This window comes from Nelumbo lutea, chromosome 1 (assembly GCF_056320005.1).
Source record: "Nelumbo lutea isolate HS-2025 chromosome 1, American lotus-T2T, whole genome shotgun sequence".
NCBI classification, from domain to species: Eukaryota; Viridiplantae; Streptophyta; class Magnoliopsida; order Proteales; family Nelumbonaceae; genus Nelumbo; species Nelumbo lutea.
In genome coordinates, this window is record NC_142684.1 from 50,787,087 (window position 1) to 50,810,271 (window position 23,185).

The 23,185-nt window shown below is 40.6% G+C and overlaps 1 long non-coding RNA gene across 1 annotated transcript; it reads left to right on the forward strand.

The window, feature by feature from the left end:
* The first annotated feature begins 2,677 nt into the window (after positions 1–2,677).
* LOC148874612 (uncharacterized) lies at positions 2,678–3,695 on the forward strand. Its single transcript, XR_016105805.1, has 2 exons — positions 2,678–2,876; positions 2,990–3,695. It is a non-coding gene; the product is annotated as an uncharacterized LOC148874612 (long non-coding RNA).
* The last annotated feature ends 19,490 nt before the right edge of the window (positions 3,696–23,185 follow it).

A 23,185-nucleotide genomic window follows, 5' to 3' on the forward strand; every position in this document is an offset into this window, starting at 1 on the left:
AACATGGGTGCATTGGACGAGTGAACCCACAAATCACGTTTGACGACGTCAACCGGGGAAGGACGCATAACGTTAATGGTCAAATACCTGTTAACACAGGTTCAATGGTGCAATCGGCCTCAAACCGGCCACAAAATGACAAAACATAAATCAAAAGGAAGCCCAAACCACATTTTGCATTTCCCCTGGATGATTTTCCTCCCTCCACCGAACCCTACCCAAAAACTAGCAACCATACCACAGCGAGTGACCTAAACCAGCGGCCATCAGCAGCGACGACGAGAGCTCCGGCGGTACGTTTCTGGCTACTTCTTCTTGTCTCACCAGAAACCACCTGCTTTCTTCGCATACTGGGAAATGTGAGTCTGTTTTGTCCACATTCTCCATCCCCCTCTATCAAAATGATAAAAAAGGAAGGCGAGCTTACTTCTTATTCCCGTGTTCGATCTCTTCCATCTCTTCCCCGCTTCCATGTGGGCAGAGACCCCTGTAGAGAATGAAGAGGGGCCAAGGATCTTCCTCTCAACAGTGCTTCTCAACGCTCCACTCTCCCCCCTGAATAAGCGAAAAAAACTACAGGGCAACAAACGAGAAAACGGAACTGTGTTAACGCGTACTCCGGCAAAGCGCATTGCGGCGCCTTAGCGGGCGCCTGAACTTGCTACCGGAGCTTGCAGCAGCGCCGCTCGATTGGTGCACTAGCAACAAGCAACGGATTGAGCGCTAGCGCAGCGCTAACGAGCGGCTGCACTACTACTCCGCGCTAGCGCTCAATCAAGTAGGCTCGAAAGCCGGAGTGCACGTCACTTCCGTTGTCTCCCTTGTTGCATCCGGCTTTCTTACTGCTCACGTTTTTCATCATGCTGCTAGCGGACTTCCGTTTTCTCGCTTATTGCATCCGCTTTTCTTGTTGCTCACGTTTTTCATCATGCTACTAGCGCACTCCGGCTTTCGACTTGACTAAACCCCGTTTGCTTGGCTGAGATCCCCTTAGCTCTACTAGGCACTGGACAGGGATTAACTTTGTAAATGTGTAGAGCCGTGTAGTGTGGTGTAGTATTAGGCACTTCTAGGCCCCTTCCCGACTACTGGATCACTCCAGTGCTTCGGGTACTACGGACCCTCTGCCATCCATTGCAGCAGAGCCGTTTCATGAGCGGGGGGGCTAAGCGCAGTTCTTTGAATCAAACGTTGAATGAATGTAACGTAGCAAGAAGCCCCAAATCCTTGATTTGGCCAGGAAACACTGCACTGTTTTGGGCCCAGGTCTCCTCCACACTTTTTTTTTTCCGTGCCCGTTCCACATGCGCTTCGTAGGTTTTGGGTTGTCACAATAAACACTGACCAGCTTTTAATATCGGCATATCGGCATATGGTGGTTGTGTTCCCAGCACCTGCAATCTTGATTGTTGAAATTCAAGTTTGAATGCTTCATCCTTCAGTAGACAACTGAGCACCAGCTGCACTATTTTTTGTCAAGGACACTGACTGACCATCCATCTGTAGTTTGAGATATTATAACTGTTCGATTTAACCGAGAAAAGGGCAGAAAATAAGGTTGTCTTCAACTGGTGAATGTGTTAGAGAGAGGAATCTGGGTGGTTTGCCCAAATACTGTCATTTTGGCTGGTAAAAGAGCATGTGATTTAGAGTTAAAATATGCAATAAATGCTTGAAGAATGTTATATTAGGTGTCTCAGTAATTTGTACTAGATAGCAAAAGTATTTAGCAATATCATTGCTCAACTTTCAAACTAACTGGATTTTTTTTTAAGAAAACAATTTCACTTTAAATCATTGAATTGCATTTCCAGAGAAAAAGATTTATTTCCTGCCCTTTTATACATTGACAAAAACACAAACTAAGAGAGAAATTTCTTAATTTAAAGATTTAATTCATTGGTTTGGTAACTAATTTCACAACTAAATATACTCTTTTTCTTTCCATTTTCCCAATGTAACCCAACTGATGAACCGGTTATATGGTTATTATAATCTGGATCCCTCTACGTTCAGGGCAATTTTCCTGTTTGAACACATAGAAACCAAGGGTCCCATTACCCAATACAAAGGGGGCATATGATTTTCCTTTGAGAAGAGCTGATAAATGTTGCTAGAAGATTTGTCAATCAATATCTCCTAAAATGTTCTATGGAATCTTTGCAGGAAATTTTGTACAATTCTCACTCTTTCATTTTAAATTGAGACACAGGGATGTGTCACAATTTCCTCAACTCTCCAGGGGAAGATGAACTCTGATTGTGTTGAAATCTGATTCGAAATGTCTTATGTGCAAAGAAGGTAAGCACAAAGGTCACATGTGGCACCTTGAGAGTGACGAATTTAAAAGAGTAAAGTAAGAAACAGTTACTACAAATACCAATATGTGCATTCAGAGTACAAATATATACAAAATAGGGTAAGATACAAAGTTTCTGCTGAAGTTTCTGACAATCATAAATACCTCCGGTTTCATTCAACAAAAACCTCTTTTTTTTTTTAAATATAGACAAATACTTTCTCTCCGCCAATGTCAAAAATGGAAAACGTTAAAATGATGATATTTTTTTTTAAATATATATTTTACCCTTTTACGAATTAATGTGTATATATTTTCATTAAAATATTTCATTTAACTAATCAAAAATACTGTTTACTGTCATCAACATCTCGAATACTACTTTTTACGGTTACTTTCTGACTCTCCTCGTTCCCGGTTCCCTCCCTCCCTCTTCTTAATCCAAATGGGAACTGGGAAGGTGAAGCAAGCTGAAAGAGGGAGAGGGAAAATCTCGAACAAGTCTCTGATATTTCCGATGCTGGAGCTTTATCATTTCAGCTACTATGGCTTCGACCCCCAAATCGATTATTTTCCGGTCATACTCTGTTTCTGTTTGTTTTTATCATTGTTACTATTTTTTTAATCTTTCTTTTCAGATCTTCCTACCATACTTAAATGCATTTATTTTCTATGTATTTTTCAAAAAAGATCTTAGAAAAAGGCCAGAAGCACAAGCAGGACAGTTTCATATCCGTGGATGCTCTGCATTTCAAACTACAGAAGCCCATCTCGAAAGAAGATTCAAGAAAGAGCAACAAGGAGAAGAAGAAGAAGAGGTGGTGGAGAAATGCTTTCTTTTCTAAAAATAGAAATGGACCGACGATGCAATGCCCAATGACAGCCAGGATGGTGTCTACAGCAGGAATCGGGTTTGCAGGGGAGCAGACAGAGAGCATAAGCGGATTAACCACACCGTGCTGGACGAACTATCATTCGACATCGGGACCACTCGCCGGCACGTTGACTTCAACACGTAAGGGAAAGGTGGAGATACCTTATCTCAGCGTCAGAGAGCTCAATATAGAGCAGCAGCAACCACACCATCGGTTCTCAACGTTGGCCATGCCTATCTACTTGGTCAGTTGGTCACTTAGCCTCTTAATCGAATACTGACTACTCGTTGGGCGTTGGGGCCCGGGAGGGAGGGGGTTTTTCATTTTGGGTTACTGTAGCAATTGAACTTATGGTTTGACTTGCTTCACTTGTCTTTTTGTGTTTCGTAGTAGTTGTAGGCAGTAGGTGGAGTAAAGTTGGGGATTGCAGTTGCTGCTATGTCAGCATCAACAACTACGATTATATAGCAGTATCTAATTGGGAAATTTAAAGATAGCAATTATCTTGGTCATTGACGAAAGGGAGGTATTTGTCAATTTTTTTTTAAATAAAAAGAAATTTTTTGATAAAATAAAACTATAAGGGAAGTTTTTATAATTATCAGAAACATTAGGGGAGGTTTTGGTATTTTACCCTATAAAATAATATAGGGGAGGTTTTGGTATTTTACCCTATAAGGGAAGTTTTCACTCTACATATTTGTATCTATACTCCTTCTAAAGATAGCCTCTAACAATTCCAATAAATGGAAAAAAATGTGCACTCATTTTAGCTCCTTGTGAAAATTTATTTTAGTTATGTTTGGTTAAAATCCGCTTTTAAGAATCACTATTTTGAGAATGATTTTTTACCCCAAAATTATTCTATTTTAAAGCTTCAAAGAAACAATTCTTAGAATGAGATTAGTTTTGAACCCCACCCCCCCACCCCACCCCACAAAAAAAAAAAATAGTTTCAATAATTTTCATAAACCCAAACTTAAACCAAGATTCATCAGAATTAATTAATTAATTAATTAAAATCATTCCAAAAGCAGCCTTAGTTCCCCCCAGCCACCCCTCTCTCTCTCTCCAAGCATTATTCAGATTAACTCCTTGTATTTCTAGTTTTACTTGTATGAACCTCAGTTTAATTAGCTCAATTTCTTTTTCCCTTCTCAAGTGCCCTGCTCTAGCTTGGCCTTCCATAGAGATCTTCATTGTGTGAATTAAAGAATGCATCAGGCAGAATGGTAGATCGATCTCATAGAACCCTTAGATCGGTGGAGTCAACCCATGCGAGTGGATATCTCATCTGAGTATGGTCGCTATGGTATGGTCGCCGGTGGTTGTCCAGTGGATGGTTTCTGTTGACACAAGAAACCTCTTGTAAGAAGAAGAAGAAAAAGAAAAAGAAGTCAGAAACGTACTGCTGGAGCTCTTGCATTTGCCACAATCAATGGCCACTGGTTTGGGTCCCTCGCTGTGGGTATGGTCGCCAGTGTGTGGGTAGGGCTCGGTGGAGGGAGGAAAAGCATCTAGGGGAAACGCAAAATGTGGTTTGGGCTTCCTTTTGATTTACCTTTTATCATTTTGTGGCCGGTTTAAGGTCGGTTGAACCACTGAACCCGTGCTAATGGGTATTTGACCATTTACGTTATATGTCCTTCCCTTGGTTGACGTGGTCGAACGTGATTTATGGGTTCACTCGTCCAGTGCAATCATGGGTACGTGCACAGAACATAGACTCGTCATCTAGAGCCCGCGTTCTCTGCACCCGTGGGTGACTGAATGCATGAACCCGCTAATCACAAACGCCCACGTCAACGTATTTTAATTTTACTAATTTTAACAGACGTTTAAGCTGTTAGTTAAAAAATCCGGTTGAACCGGACACAAAAAGACAGAAAACTAAAAAGTTAAAAACACACTACTTTCCTCCACCAACCCCTAGCCAGAAGCATCCACATGCGACCAGTAATCTCACTGAACACAGAAGCCACCGGCGGCACGAAATCAAGTTGATGTGATCTCTTCCTCCTCTCCTCCTCGGGATGAGTCTGATCTCCAAGACCCAGATCGAAACTGATATCTTGGAATGACCATACCCGAAAGTTGAGGACAACCACAGCAATCACAAAGGGAAATCACAATGGCAGCCCCAATTGCAATTAGGGCAGAGATGCTGAGGGTGATCTTCTTATGGCGGAGATTAGGATAGAATGAACCATGCCAGAGGAATTAGAAGATGAGTTAGGGTTAAGGACAATTGGTTTTAGAACGACGGCAGGGGCATGAGCGATTGACAGCAAAACTAGAGGGATGGATTACTAGAAACAGAGGAGGGGGAAATAGTGTTAAAGAAGCCATCGGCAGGAAATATGTCACAGACCCACTAATGGGCCATTAGTGGGCCCACTTATTGAATGTGGTTAAAATTGTAAGAATTAAGTAGTGAGTGTTTTTTCTGTTAATTGTTGGGCCATGCATGTAGTGGAGAGCCACCTAGCCCAGTTGTGAAACTTGTTAGTAATTTGATCCTTATTTATGGAACAGTTAATAGTGGGAGTGTCATGGTTAGTCACGTAAGGTAATGGGTTATGAGTAGTTGTATGAATCTGTTAGATGAGTACTCTTTGAAAGCTTATCAATTGAAGGATTTTCTTTAGAACCGTTTAGTTGGAGGTCTCTCGTCTCCCTTGAAGTAGACGAAACTCACGTTACGTCCCTAACCGGATTCGTAATAAAATAGTGTCCTCCTGGTGTAATCTATCCTTTGATTGATTATTGAAAATTCCCAGTAGCTGGAAAAAACATTGAGAAACTATTAAAATACTTCCGACAGAATGAGTTAACAAAGCTTCAAATTTCATGGTGATGATATACTTCAAAGCAAGAATGAGACAGCAAGAGGACACATAACTTATAGATATGTTAGGGACAAACACTTATAGATATGCTAGGAAGTACTTTTCCAACATCAGTTCCTGTTAGACAGTTTTGTATGCCCTTAATTTCAATCCGATTTGATATACTTTTGTTATTTAGTGTAAATAAATAAAGTGCATGTTTGATTCATGTTGTTTGGTATAATTCTGTGAAAGACCCTAAAACTGAATATTTATAGAGACTCGTGTTAGTTTTAAATGTTCACAGCCATTGGATAAGTCTGGGGAGATTTATCCTGCCAAGGCTGATATTGGTGTGCCACCAAGTGTTGGGATGGCCTATCTCGACCACCAGGGTAAAACCCAAGGCACATGTAGTATGGGATTACTCGAATCCTTGAACCGGACCAAATTTCCAGTATTGCCCTGGACCTTGGAGACAAATGGGCAAAACTGAAAAGTTACACCTGATCCCTAGACTCGATTATGATACTTCACTAGGTGTCGGATCAGGTTGTCTTTGATATGCCAATCAGTGAGATCCTTAGCGGGGTCAAAACCGGGGCATGTTGGTGTAGTCTGAGAATTCATTTGAGTGGGTGATCATAGTGACAAGATCAGCCCCTTTGTTGGACAAAGGTAATGATCGGGAATGCACTCTCTCTGATGGAAACCAAACTACCGGCAGTTGATTTCAATCGTTGGAATTTTGTTTTGCAAAATTAATATATACATACATACATATATATATATATATATATATATATATATATATTTGTACGGTTTCAAAATGTTTGCAAATGGTTTTAATTCTCGGGATCCAAGTGAGTGGAGAGTGCGGCACTGTTCCTTGCAGCCGAGGGAGATGTCCTCTCTTGTCGGGCACTGCTTGATCATTAAGAGCTGAGAGGTTAAGTGTAAGACCATTTAGGATAGTACCTGATGGGCTAATCTTGCACCTGCCCACAGTCCCTGGGTTTTTATAAGATGGCTTGGCCCAGGGACCACTTAATGTAAGTGTTGGGCCCATAGGGTCCATGTGATGGGCTCAGGGGTTCACTGAGCTTTTCAGTGAATTCGGCTGGGCCTTGTAATAAAGGCTGGGCTGAACCCATGTGGCTGGTGTGTAGATCAATGCTTGGGTCCCACGCCATACAAAGAAGTCCAACTGGGCAGCAGATTGGAAACTAATTAAGCACTGAACACTTAATGGGCCAAAAGCCCATTTCGAGCTGGGATGATATGATCACCCATCTATGGGGTGGATCTGAGATTAATGTTAGCAAAAGGATTGGGCCTTTAACCTTATCCACTTTGGGAGATCAAATTCAAATCAGATTTGAATCTGATAAACTCCTGATAAGATTAGGAGTAAGCTAACTTAATCTACAGATAGGATTAAGATCATCCCCTATCCAAATACTGATTTGAATTAGGAGGTTTCTTAATCAAGAAGAAAAGAGGAGAAACCCTAAAGGGAAAAATATCAGATTTTGAACCAAGGGTTGTAAGCAAGAAAGCATCATGCGAATTGAGATTAGATCTCATTCATACTCTAGAGAGAAGAGAAGCAATTCAGCCATCTTTGTCCCAGGAGTTCTCCTCCAGTCGCCGCCATTTCTTCTTGCAAGATTTGATCTTTGCAGAAGAAAGAAATCAAGAAATCAATTCTTGACATTAGTCTTGCAGAAAAGACTGAAAAAGATTCGGTGCTTAGAGTTTTCAGAGGATTCTTGCGAAGGATCCAGTGTGTAGGACACACTCTGCTGGTTCCGTTCCACATACAGCTGTGTTATCTTCAGCAGAAGCAGATCTTGGTGTCCTCTTTGGGTGTGAACACCAATTTTGGGAGATACTGCTTCTCTGGATCAGGTATAATTCATCCATTTTCTTTTTAGTTCAGATCTGGTTCGATTATGGTTCAAGTAGGATCCTTGAATATTGTATTTTATTTTAGGGAATACAATTCCCAGTTGGAAGAAGGTAGGAAAATTTTTGAAATTCACCCACCCATTTCGTAATCTTTTTGGCGTCCATTAGATGAATCCTACCATTCTTTCAGTTCTTTCAAAGAAACAACATCCCCAATTTCATATGAGATGCTACCATTCAGTCAGTTCTCACTCAAATCAAGAATAGTTACGACCTTCAAATATATTCCTTGATAGAGAGTCTCAAGGCTTTTCATTTCTCTAATCATTGCAGGAAATTCTCCACTAAATAGATTGTCATGCAAACTCAGAGAACTACACATGGTAAATTCTCCACTAAATAGATTGCAGTTGGAGAACTCCTCGGCCAATACACCCAGATAGAGAGAATCCATCAAGAACAAGCTCAGAGACCTGGTTGGTTTTGGGGTCGTGCTCCTAATTGTAGGGACTGTTATCGCCTTCATTCCAAGATATTAGTTTCGAGTCTGGATCTTGAGATTAGACTCATCCCCAGACCCATCGTCAATATCAAAACACATGAAAGAAGAAGAAGAAGAGGAAGAGAGCAGATGGGAGGATGAATAGCGGGCATTTTAAGTCTTTTGTCTTTTTGTGTCTGGTTCATTCGGATTTTTTAACTAACAGCTTAATCGTTCATTAAAGTTAATAAATTTTACACACCGACGTGGGCATTTGTGATTGTCGGGTTCACGCATCCAGTGCACCCACGGGTGCACAGAACGCGGTCTGAATTGACCCTCTGTGCACTCGTGGGTGCATTGGACGCATGAACCCACCAATCACAAACGCCCATGTCAGCCTATATAAAATTTATTAACTTTAACAGATGTTTAAGCTGTTAGTTAAAAATCCAGTTGAACCAGACATAAAAAGACAAAAAAACTTAAATTGCCCATCATTCATCCTCTCATCCGCTCTCTTCCTCCTCCTCCTCTTCTTTCATGTGTTTTGATATTGACGATCCGCCTGGGGATGAGACTAATCTCAAGATCCAGACTCAAAACTAATATCTTGGAATGAAGACGATGATAGTCCCTGCAATTAGGAACACGACCCCAAAACCAACCGGGTCTCTAAGCTTGTTCTTGATGGATTCTCTGAGTTTGCATGACAATCTATTTAGTGGAGAACTTCCTCTGATTAGAGAAATGAAAAGCCTTGAGACTCTCTGTCAAGTAATATATTTGAAGGCCATAACTATTCTTGATTTGAGTGAGAACCGACTAAATGGTAGCACCCATCTGAAATTGGGTATGCTATTTCTTTGAAGAACTGATGTTGCAAAAGTACTTCCTGTTGGGTCTAGCCCATTATGAGACACTGACCCATGTTATAGCCCATATTCCTTCGGCCCATTGTTTTTGTCTTCAAAACTAGGGTTATATCTAATTTGTGTAGTGTGTTGAAAATAGAGAGAAATCAGGAAAACTGTGCTGCATATTTTTCAGTGCACAGCGTTCATCAAATGACCGAAACTTTCCAATCCACCGTCCGATCGAGCTAAAGCTTGGAAAGAAGGTGGAGGACTCATTGTTCCTTATTCTAAACGGTTGGATCTTTGATAAGAGTTCTGAATCGTCAGTTATTTGAGGTCGAACAGAAGCAACTCGCAGCTGGTCGGGAAAAGAAAACAGCTCGCGACAGTCTTCATCAAGCACTCTCATCAAAGGTCATTCTTTGTCCGATTTGGCTGAAATATGGTGGGTTTGTTCAGGACTCATGGATCTACGATCTGAACGGTGGAGATATGATTTGGAACTCTGGAACTCTCCATTTTGTGGCCTGAAAAGTAGCCACGTTTGTGAGATTTTCTGACTGTTCTTTTCATAGCTTTTGGTATTCTTATGTATATGTTTGAGAATCTATATTTACTCTAAGTTTGTGATCATATTGTGGTGTTTGAGTTGCTGTAATTGTTACCTCAAGTTATTAGTGGAGATTTTGGTTGGGTCTCTTTGGCCCCATGGTTTTTACCCTTCACATTGGAGGGGTTTTCCACATTAAATATCGTGTCTCTCTCTTTGCTTGGCTTATGATTGTTTTTGGTTGATATCTTGCTTGGGATTGTGCTACCTGAATATCTACAAGCTTGATTATTTGGGAGATAAATAGTTTGTGGATAAACTTGGTTTCTACCCAACAGAGTGGTATTAGAGTTTGGTTGATTGATTTGGTGTAGCTATGGATATTAGCACAAATAGAATGTTAAATTTGAATGGCACAAATTATCATTTGTGGAAGACCAAGATGAAGGGTCTTTTGTTTGTTAAAAGTTTGCATTTGCCTGTATTTGCTTCTAAAAAGCCTGAATCCAAAAATGATGAAGAATGGGCATTTGAGCATGAACAAGTATGTGGATTTATTCGTCATTTTGTTGATGAAAATGTGTATAATCATATTCAACATGAGACACATGCAAGATCATTGTGGAGTAAACTTGAGAATTTATATGCCTTTAAGACTAGCAATAATAAGTTGTTTTTGCTTAAGAAAATGATGCAACTCAAATATAAGCTAGGAAACTCCATGGTTGATTATTTGAATGAATTTCAAGGAGTGATTGATCAATTGTCAAGTATGGGCATAAAATTTGATAATGAGATTTTGGGTCACTTGTTGCTTGCCACTTTACCGGTTTCTTGGGAAACTTTTCGTGTTTCACTTGTTAATTCTACCTCTGATGGTAATGTGACTTTGGAACATGTTAAAAGTAGTGTTTTGAATGAAAAGATGAGAAGAAGGTCTCAAGCTTCATCTACACGGTCTGAGGTTCTTGTCATAGAAAATAGGGGGAGAAACAAACATAAAAATGAAAGGAGTAAAGATAAAAGTAGAAGTAAGTCAAGATCAAGACACAAAAATCTTGAGTGCCATTATTGTGAAAAGATGGGGCATATAAAAAATATTGTTACAAGTGGAAAAGAGAAAATAAGAGTGCTAATAATAAGCAAGGGAAAAAGGAACATGAAAATAATGATCATATTGCTACTGCCACTGTTGATGATCTTGTTCTTATTTATGATGATAACTTGATAAATGTTGCTTGTCATGAGACAAGTTGGGTGATTGATAGTGGTGTTTCATTTCATGTGACTTCAAGAAAAGATTTTTTCACATCTTATACTTTAGGAGATTTTGGGGTTTTGAAGATGGGGAATGGTGCAGTTGTACCGGTAGTAGGCATCGGAACCGTTTGCTTAGAGACCAACAACGAAACATAGTTGGTATTGAATGATGTTAGGCATGCTCATAGTATTCGCTTACATTTGATTTTTGCAGGAAAGCTTGATGATGATGGTTGCTGTAACTTCTTTGGCAATAGAGAATGGAAACTCAAGAAAGGAAATCTGGTTGTGGCCTGAGGTAATAAAGTTTCTAACTTATTTTTGATGAATGTTTCTATCTTTGCAAATTCTGTGAATAGTGTTAATGGTGACAACTTATCAAAATTATGGCACAAAAGGCTTAGTCACATAAGTGAAAAAGGGCTTGACTGTTTGGCCAAGAAAAATGTTTTGTTGGGTTTGAAAAGTGCGACGCTGAAAAGATGTGTTCACTGCTTGGCTGGGAAATAAAAAAGGGTTTCTTTCAAGAGTAATCCTCCATCCAGGAAAAACAGGTTTCTTGAATTAGTATACTCAGATGTTTGTGGTCCATTAAAGGTAAAGACACATGGTGGTGCACTTTATTTTGTTACTTTTATTGATGACCATTCAAGAAAACTTTGGGTTTATGTTTTGAAATCCAAAGATCAGGTGCTTGACTAGTCAGTAAGATGGTTGGGTTCTCCAATCAAGGCTAGTGGAAGGGGGTTTTGGTTGATTTCTAGCGGTGCTAGGCACATTCCATTCAGTTAAGATGCTGACTTTCAAACCTTAGACACTTGTTTGCAGACTTTCTTTGATAGGGAATGGATGAAATTCAGTGGTTTGATGTAAATATGGTGTCTCCAAAACTTTTTGTACCAAACCTGAGTTTAGATCTGATTTTTGTTGTAGCAGATCTGCAACAGTTCAGATAATCCCAATTCACCCTATTATACATCTTCCAGCCCCCCAAAATAGTGGGATAGCAAAGAAGGGCAATTGAGATAAGAACTCAGATCTGAATTTAGTTATTAACAGTACCAAAAATTGCAATGTGTCACATTGCAATCTGATGCATCAGATCTGATTTATGATTGCAGTATATTTCATTGATGCTTCATTGATGTGGATTTATAGCAGTATACCAAAAATGTGTAAAAATCATATCTGCATCATTGATGAAATAGTAGCAATGTGTGATGATATCAGAGTGCACTTGATTTCTACTGTGGATTGACTGATGACATGAAGCAGTATGTGAGCTGATGATCTGAAATCATATCTGTGGACTGATATTTTTGTTATCCTTTAAATTACTTTCATCCGATCTGATTGATTGTTTGTTTGTGGACTGATGTTTGTGTTATATCTTTGGACTGATAATCATATATGTGGATTGATTTTTCTAGCTTTAAACCACTTGCACCAGATTTGAACTGGATGAGTGTAATATACTGGCATTCAGGGCTGTTTACAGTATACAGATAGCAGACCTGATTTCAGGTTTCTACAACTACTTAATTTGAGCCATCATGATTTCAGGTTTATGCTTTAAACCTCTTGCACATAGTCTTGGATGTCCATTAGTAAAATCAAAGTTTTAGATGGCCAGCTCTGATTGCTATGAGATCTGATATGAAATTGGACTTAGTTTTGTTCTGCAACACTACTAAATTGCAGTAGTAACAATGCCAAACATTGCAGACCTGATTTTAGGTCATAGAAGTCTTCAAGATTATGAAGCCATACACTTGCATAGCTTACAAACCTGAATCCAAACTTGGCTCAGGTCTGATTGTAGCCCAATTTAAGTCATCTAAAGGCACATTGACAATTCAGCTCTGAATAGCAGCCCATAGTATAGTAGATGTAAATGGTGATGTGCAATAGTTCCAATAAGTATATTCAATTCAGACTCCAATTTTTATGGTTTGTTAATTGCATATTTGAACTCAGATAAATTGTATCTGAATTCAGATGCTACAATTAAGGAATGTAAATAAGATTGTTGGTTTGGATTCCCTTTTTAATAATCAAAATCATTTATGATCTAAAATCAGTGGTTATTTGAATGCTAATAACCACTGATTTCAGTATAAATGACTACTGTAATTTTAGACCTGAACTCAGATCAAAAGGTGACTGTTCTCAGTAGGTAAGTTTGCAGATCTGATTTCAAGTCTTTGCAATTTATTGAGGCATACAAGACATATAATTTGGGACTTGAAATAATAAGTCTTAAACTCTTGAGTTCAAACTTATTTTAGACCTAATTGCATCATAATTCAGACTTATTGATGTTGGTTTTTTTTTTTGTAAGACTGTTCTCAAAAGCTAAGACTTTAGGTCTGATTCTATTAAGAGCCTGAAGAGTAGCCTAAAGATACTAAATTCAGCAATTGATTTTAAATCTGATTATAGTAGATGTTAGATATGTTTACTTCTATTTAGTCTAGAATAGTGTGTAATAATATCTATTGCTAATTTAGCTAGCTTTCTTTTTCATTAATGATCTACTTCACACTTGAATGCTGGTTTTCAATAATGGAGCTCTGTTTTTCTTGTTTATAAAGAGAGAGAGAGAGAGAGAGAGAGAGAGAGAGAGAGAGAGAGAAAGAGAGAAGCAAATGACTTTGGTTTGTCTTATTAATTACTTGGCTTTGTAAATTTTTCTTGTATAGCTGGTAGATTAGGATTACTTACATTCTTTTGAATTGTGAATAGTAGTCTTTTTATTATTTGGTTTAAATTATTTTTAGTTATAACAAAGCTTCTGATCTCTGTTGCAAGTAAATTCTAGCAGAAGAGGCTCCCACCAAGAGAACTCTTGGATATCTAGAAATTAATCTTCAAGAAGTCCTCTTTACCCTTCTTTTTACTTGGTATTTCTCTTGTTGGTTTTATTATGATCCCCTAACACTAGGAACATTGAGGACAATGTTCATCTTAAGTGTGGGGGAGTGAGCCCGAGGCTAGGGTATTGGGGCTGAAACCATGCACCTCATTCACCCCAACACACATATGCAGGCAATGACATAACCAAAAAAGATTGGAACCCCTCAAGTTCATTATTATTTATTTGATGATTTTTAAGAAGGAATTCAATGAGTTGAGGGAGACTGATTTACTTGTTAAGTTTTTATTCTTGTTGTTAGTGAAGGGATAGGAAATCCATCATATGGACGTCAAAGATTGCGGAATAAAGGGGGGCGAATTTCAAAAATTTTTTCTTTCCCTTCAACTAGGAATCGATTTCCCTATTTAGAAAATCATATTTTCAAGGATCATTCTTGAACCATAAACTGAACCAGATCTGAACCAAAAGAAGGAGAGAGAGATAATACCTGATACAGAGAAATAATATCTCACAATGGAAATGTTCACGCCCAAGGTAGAAACCAAAAACCGCTCCCACTGAAGATGGCGCAGTGCAGGGTGGAGCAGAATCAACAGTGTCCTTCCTAAGAACTTGATTCTTCCCAAGAATCACCTGGGCGGCTAGTGAATACAACTCCTACCAATCTTTTCTCCAAAAGATTGGAATCAAGATCCGATCTTGATTTCTCCCAAGCAATGGAGATCGAACTGCTATAGGCGGTTGCAGGAAGGAAGCGGCTAGAGAGAATTTGCAAGGTGTAGAATTCTCTCCTCTGTGATTTCAGCTCTGAAGACAAGACTTGAGTCTGTTGGTTGTTATGTCTAAAAGGCTGCTGCCCCCTCTTCCTTTTATAGACTTAAAGGGATCAGCTCCTAATCCCATTAGGAGTTGCTAACCCAAATCATATCTGGATTAGAAGTCCCTTTAAGATAAGGGATAATCATTATCTTATCTACAGATTAGATCAGCCAGTTCCTAATCAAATTAGAAAGTTTCCAAATCTAAATCTCATTTATATCTTGGACTCTCTGAGAGGATAGGGTGTGGGCCCAATCCTATCAGCTGATCTTATCTCAGAATTCGCCCCTTAAAGACTAATCAAATTAGCCCAGTTCGAAATGGGCCCAAGGCCCATTTAGGGTTATGTATTCATTAAGCCTTCCAAACTGCTACCCAGTTGGGCTTCCTTGTATGGCGTGGGACCCAAACATTGATCTACACATCAGCCACATGGGTTTAGCCCAGCCTTTGTTACAAGGCCTGGCCGAATACACTGTTATGGACAACAGTGCACCCCTGAAACCCATCAGATTGGCTCTATGGGCCCAACACTTACCCTAAGTGGTCCCTGGGCCAAACCACCTTGTAACACCCAGGGACTGTGGGCAGATGCAAGATTAGCCCATCAGGTATTATTCTCAATGGCCTTACAGTTAACCTCTCAGCCCATAATGATCATACACTGCACGACAAGAGAGGACTTCTCCCTCGGCTGCAAGGAACAGTGTTGCACTCTCTCAAGTATGGATCCCGGGAATTAAAACCTTTTGCAAACATTTCGAAAGCATAATATATATACTCTTATATCTCATATAAAATATATTTTGCAAAAACAAATCTCAACGATTTAAATTGGCTGCCGGCAGTCTTGGTTTCCATCAGTGAGAGTGCATCCCCGATCATTACCTTTGTCCGACAAAGGGGCTGATCCTGTTACTATGATCACCAACTCAGATGAATTCTCAAACTGTTCCAACATACCCAGGTTTTTCAAGTGATGAGAGATTCATCCAATGGACGCCCAAAGATTGCGGAATAAGGGGCGAATTTCATAAATTTTTCTCTCCCTTCAACTGGGAATCACATTCCCTATTTAGATAATTATATTTTCAAGGATCAATCTTGAACCTTTAACTGAACCAGATCTGAACCAAAAGGAATGGGGGAGAATAATACTTGATACGGAGAAGTAATATCTCCCAACGAAGGTGTTCACGCCCAAGGAAGGATCCAAAGACTGTTCCCACTGAAGATGGCGCAGTGTAGGATAGAGCAGAATCAGTAGTGTTCTTCCCCAAGAACTCTGTCCTTCGCAAGAATCACTAGAATGGTATGTGAGCACAGCTTCCTTCTCAATCCTTTCTGAAAGAACTGATGTCAAGATCCAATCTTGACTTCTCCCACAACTGGAGATCGAATTGGCAAACAGGGCGTCAAGAACAGGGAGGCGGCAAGAGAATATTCGCAGGGTGCAGAATTCTCTCTTCTTGATTTCAGCACTAAAGAGGATCTGATGTGTTTCTTGGTCTCACTCAAGGCTGCTGCCCCTTCCTTCTTTTTGTTAAATGAAAAGATCAGCTCCTAATCCCATTAGGAGGTGCTTATCCAAATCATATTTGGATCAGCCTTCTCTTCTAGTGATAAGGATAAACCCTTATCATATCTGCAGATTAGATTAGCTTTATGCTAATCCCATTAGGAGGTTTCTAGATCTGAATCACATTCAGATCTGGACTCTGTGAGTGGATAAGATTAATACCCTATCCTTTCTGCTAATCCATCTCATAATTCACCCCTTTAATTAACTAAATAAATAGCCCACTTCGAAATGGGCTTTAGGCCTATTAAGCTTATGTGCTCACTTAACCTTCCTAACTGCTGCCCAGTTGGGCTTCCTTGTATGGTGTGGGACCCAAGCATTGATCTACACATCAGTCACATGGGTTCTGCCCAGCCTTTGTTACAAGGCCTGGTCGAATACACTGTTAAAGACAGTGCACCCCTGAAACCCATCGAATGGGTTCTATGGGCCCAACACTTACCCTAAGTGGTCCCTAGGCCAAGCCACCTTGTAACACCCAGGGGCTGTGGGCAGATGCAAGATTAGCCCATCAGGTATTATCCTCAATGGTCTTGCACTTAACCTCTCAGCCCTTAATGATCATACACTGCCCGAAAAGAAAGGACCTCTCCCTCGGCTGCAAGGAACAGTGTTGCACTCTCCACTTATATGGATCCCGGGAATTAAAACCTTTTGCAAACATTTTAGAAACCATAATATATATTTTTATATCTTATATAAAATATACTTTGCAAAACAAATCTCAACGGTTGAAATCGGCTGCCGGCAGTCTTGGTTTCCAACAGTGAGAGCGCATCGCCGATCATTACCTTTGTCCGACAAAGGGGCTGATCCTGTCACTATGATCACCCACTCAGATGAATTCTCAGATTGTCCCAACATACCCAGGTTTTGACCCCCGCTAAGGATCTCACTGATTGGTACATCAAAGACACCCCGATCCGACACCTAGTGCAGTATCATAATCTAGTCTAGGGGTCGGGTGTAACTTTTCAGTTTTGCCCATCAATCTCCCAGGTCCAGGGCAATATTGGAAATCTGGTCCAGTTCAAAGATTCAATTAATCCCACACTGTATGTGCATAGGGTCTCATCCCGGTAGCTGAGACAAGCCATCCCAACCGACTTGATGGCTCCACAGTGTCAGCCTTGTCAGTATAGGTCTCCCCAGACCGACCCACTGGCTGTGAACTTTCTAAACTAACACGAGTCTCAATAAGTGTCTAGTTTAAGGGTATTACACAGAAACATACCAAGGGAACATGAATCAAATATGCACTTTTATTCATTTACAAAAAACTCATAAAGTACATCAATTTTGATTGAAGCTAAGGGCATACAAAACTGTCTAACAGCTCCCACTTGCACTTAGGTCTAATCAGGTACTAGCCGGAGTCCCATGCTTTCCACGTGTTTCTCAAACACTTTCTGTGATAGTGGCTTTGTCAATGGGTCTACTACATTTTTCGCTGACGCTACCTTCTGAATCAGGACGTCCCGTCTATCAACAATCTCCTGCAGTACGTGGTACTCCTCTCAATGTGCTTCGACTTCGAGTGGGCTCGTGGCTCCTTAGCATGAGCAATGGCTCCATTGTTGTCACACAACAATGGGATAGGTGATGTGTCGGACGAAACTACTCCCAACTCATGAATGAACTTCTTCATCCATACGGCTTCTTTGGCAGCCTCACTTGTGGCAATGTACTCGGCCTCGGTCGTGGAGTCTGCAGTGGACCCCTGTTTGAGCTATGTCAGGACGAGTGCACAGCATGGCATACATGATGATCCCTACGGCAGTGGCATAGGGGACGTCTTTCATGCCATCAATCTCCTCAGAAGTCTTGGGAGACATCTCCCACTGCTCCTGAGCTCTCCTCATTAAAAACAACTTCCTGACGATGGGTGTCCAGGATATAGTCGGTTTCCAAGAATTGCGCATTACGACTGCAGAACACCTTCTGCTCACTTGGGTCATAGAATAGGAACCTACAGAGCCTTTTGCGTAGCCTACAAATAGGCAACGGCTGGTCTTGGATTCCAACTTGTCTGCACTCGTTCTCTTAACGTGTGCTGGACAACCCCAAATCTTCAAGTGTCTGACACTTGGTTTTTTTCCGGTCGAAAGTTCATATGGAGCATTCGGAACCGATTTGGTTGGAACCCGATTCAGCACACAAATCGCAGTCTCTCATGCGTAACCCCAAAAGGATGTGGGTAACTCTGAGTGTATGAGAAGCGACCGGACCATATCCAATAAGGTCCTATTCCTCCTCTCCGAAATGCCGTTAAGTTGTGGTGTAGCAGGAGGAGCTAATTGTGATACTATCCCATTGTCCTTTAAGTAGTCCCTGAATTCGTCAGAGAGATACTCGCCACCTCGATCTGATCGAAGGGCCTTAATTTCTGTCCCTAACTGTTTCTCGACCTCTTGTCTAAACTCTTTGAACTTTTCAAAGGATTCAGACTTGTGTCTCATTAGGTACACGTAACCGTATCGTGAAAAATCATCTGTGAAGGTGATGAAATACACGTGTTGATTTCATGTCCTAACACTCAGGGAACCACATACATCAGTATGTATTAGGTCAAGTGTGCCCGTACATCTTTCAGGCTTACCGTTAAATGGCCGTTTTGTCATCTTGCCTTGTAGGCAAGGCTCACAAGTGGGAAGATCTTCTACAGTTAGAAAATCCAAAGGACCATCCTTTACCAACCTTGTGATTCGGTCAACACCGATGTGGCCTAGTCGATAATGCCACAGACATGTGGGATTAACTGTATCACGAGCTCTCTTCTTAGGGATTTCAGCCGACATAATTTTGGTTATGTTAGTTTCTAGAGAAGGATGTAGAACATAGAGACCGTTCTCCAGTTCCCCGTATGCGATGAATCTGTTGTTTCTTTTAACAGTAATCGTATTACTAAAGAAGATAGAATAACCATCTGCACATAGTTTTGAGACAGAAATCAAAATTCTCCTTAAATTTTGTACATAAAGACAATCTTTCAATACAATTATTCCTTCTCAAAAAATTAATTCCACGGTTCCTACGGCCGTGGCTGCAATAGTTGCAGTAGTCCCTAAGAAGAGTGTGACTTCTCCTTCACTCAGCTTTCTGCTTACCTTGAACCCCTGCAGTTAGTTACAAGCATGAGTCGAAGTCCCGGAGTCAATACACCAAGAATCAGAAGCTAGCAAAAAATTGGTTTCTATAATACATGTTTCGAAGTTACCTTTCTTGGTTTCCAGGTAGGCAAGAAAATTCCTTTTCCAGTGGCCGGTCTTCTTGCAGAAGTGACAGGCATCCGATGCTTTGTCTTTCTTTTGCTTCTTGCCCTTAGAGGCTTTCTTCTGAGGCTTCTTTGCCTTCCTCTTTCTCTTGCCTGTCTTGCCAGTTTCAACAAGCATGGCCACAGACTCATCCTTTCTAATCAGTTCGTCAGCTCTTTGCAACATATTGCTGAGCTCTTGCAAGCTGACATTCAGCTTGTTCATGTTATAGTTCATGATGAACGGATTAAAGGAAGGAGGCAAAGAGTTAAGGATAGCATCTATCTGGGTAGCAAAATCCAACCCGGATCCAAGGGCCTCCAGTTTGTTGATGTATCCCATCATCCGAAGACAATGGTCGTGAACTTGTTGACCCTTGAACATTTGTGCGGTCATGAACTGTTTCAAGACTTTTTGTCGAGTAGAACGATTCTGCTCTTCATACATTTTCCTAAGACTGTCCAATATGTCTTTGGCAAGTTCGATCTGATCGAACTGCCTCTGTATCGGGTTGTCTAAGGAGGCAATGATGTAACACCGGGCAAGGGAGTTTTTCTCCTCCCATTCTTGATAGTCTCTCCTTCGGGCCTCAAAAGCCCTATCACCCGGAAGCTCCGGGGCAGGATTCTTTGCCACTTTGTCCAGCTTTTCAGAAGCTAGGACCAGCATAAGGTTCTTGTACCACTCAGAATAGTTTGGGCCCTTCAACTTGTTGTCATCAAGTAGTTTTGCAAAAGATCCGTTTGCCATTTTCTGATAAAAGAGCAAACATCAGTCCACAACCTAATTTGATTCATGTTCATTTCATAGATATGGATTTTAATCTATTATCCATTTCCATTTATTCGTCTCTGAGATTTCCCTCCTCTCTCAGTGACGGAGATTACGGGTTGTCTCTAGAAATGTGGGAAATCACATAGGGTGCATGGAGCCAACTGTTTCAGCTGCATAACCCCACCACCTTTCTGTGAAGGATCGCATTCACTCATCATATGAGTTTTCCCTTTGGCCTCTGTCAGACAAGGTTCAGAGCCGTTTTCAGGTAAACCTTTCTATCCAGTGAGTGCTTACCCATCATATTCATGAACGCCAAGGTACCATGAGAGAGTTCCCATTTTCTGGTGAAGCCCCTCCCACATCGGTCTATGACGCCCTATCATCTTATGAAACACTTAGACAAGCCCAACAGCAAATGGATAGCCCATTTTCTAGTGCGTTTCCTCGTTACTGAAGGACCCATCCTCATGCTAATGATGGAAGGCCTTTAAAGAGTTCATCAAATGAATCTCCCTATCACATGCACTCATATTAGCTGGAGGGAACAAAATTACGCCCTAGTTTGATTTAGGTCAAACCAAAGTGGCTCCCACTGACTTTCATAAAGCCAGATTTCGGTGGGCCTTAAATTGGCTAGGGTTCCGCACGCAACCTCTTGATGAGGTGTGGCGCCGACCACTGAGGGAAGTCATCCAATGACCAAAAGCGACACCATGGCAATGATGTGCATTCAGCCGTGGTGTGCGCAAGAGCCACTGTCGAATGAGCATGGGCCAAGTACTTGTGGCCCATGTACGCAGCCCATCACACATCCATACATCACATGTAGGGATAAATTGATCCAATCAATTAATTATCTGTAAGGCCCGTTGGAAGCCTGTTAAAATTCCATAATATTAACCATTAATATTATCTAGGTATATGGGCTAATTTAGGGTTACCTAGTTCGGCCCATATAGCTTTATCCTTTAAAATGGGTTTTTGCAGTTTTAACTATTTAAAACTGGGCCTTTACAGGCTGGGCCGAATTAACCATTTAATTAAATATCAATCCTTAGGCCCATAGTGGGAAATTAGGGCTGACTTTCAGCCTTGATTAAACCCTAGAATTGGTCCAAACAGTTTTGAACTAATTTCGGTTCGAATGGGTCTAGGGTTTGATTTTTAATTGAATCCTTAATTCAAGAAAATAATCTGAAATTAAATACTGATAAAAGGAAAAACAAGAATTAGTCAAACAGGGCTGTTCGCACAATCCTTCCTGCAAAACAGAGGTTAGATCACAGAATGCAGTTTCACAAACTGCAAATCGCAGATAGCATTTCTCTTATCTATGAAATCTCCTTCAGTGCGAAATCTCCTTTTCTGCGCCGCCATCTTTGATCCAAAATAAAATTAAATAGAAGTCCTATTTCTATTAATAATTACATCAGATCGAATACCTATACATTGAGTCTAGAAAAAAAAAATATTCACAGACCCAAAATAAATCAAGAACTGCTAAATCGCAGGTTCCCTGCGCAAACCAAGAATTCGATCTCCTCTTGTACGAACAGCCCATAAATCAAGAAAATTATAAAGAACAATTCTAAATAATAATCAGATTTATTTAAAATTAATTACAGATTATTTACCCATCTGTTTGGGAACAGATTTCCCAAAAACCAAATCTGCACAAATTGGGTAGAACGCCTTCTCCCAAATTGTGCAGGTTCAGATCTGGAATAGAATGGTTCAAGATTTGAACCTTGGCTCTGATACCACTGAAGGGATGAGAGATCCATCCCATGGACGCCCAAAGATTGTGGAATAAGGGGCGAATTTCAAAAATTTTTCTCTCTCTTCAACTGGGAATCACATTCCCTATTTAGATAATCATGTTTTCAAAGATCAATCTTGAACCTTAAACTGAACCAGATCTGAACCAAAAGGAATGCGAGAGAATAATACCTGATACGGAGAAGTAATATCTCCCAACGAAAGTGTTCACGCCCAAGGAAGGATCTAAAGACTGCTCCCACTGAAGATGGCGCAGTGTAGGATGGAGCAGAATCAACAGTGTTCTTCCCCAAGAACTCTATCCTTCGCAAGAATCAGTAGAATGGTACGTGAGCACAACTTCTTTCTAAATCCTTTCTCAAAGAACTGATGTCAAGATCCAATCTTGACTTCTCCCACAACTGGAGATCGAATTGGCAAACAGGGTGTCAAGAACAAGGAGGTGGCAAGAGAGTATTCCCAGGGTGCAGAATTCTCTCTTCTTGATTTCAGCACTAAAGAGGATCTGATGTGTTTCTTGGTCTCACACAAGGCTATCGCCCCTTCCTTCTTTTTGTTAAATGAAAAGATCAGCTCCTAATCCCATTAGGAGGTGCTTATCCAAATCATATTTGGATCAGCCTTCTCTTCTAGTGATAAGGATAAACCCTTATCTTATCTGCAGATTAGATTAGCTTTATCGTAATCCCATTAGGAGGTTTCTAGATCTGAATCACATTCAGATCTGGACTCTCTGAGTGGATAGGATTAAGACCCTATCCTATCTGATAATCCATCTCAGAATTCGCCCCTTTAATTAACTAAATAAATAGCCCAGTTCGAAATAGGCTTTAGGCTCATTAAGCTTATGTGCTCACTTAACCTTCCTAACTGATGCCCAGTTGGGCTTCCTTGTATGGCATGGGACCCAAGCATTGATCTACACATCAGCCACATGGGTTCGGCCCAGACTTTGTTACAAGGCCTGGTCGAATACACTGTTAAAGACAGTGCACCCCTGAAACCCATCGAATGGGCTCTATGGGACCAACACTT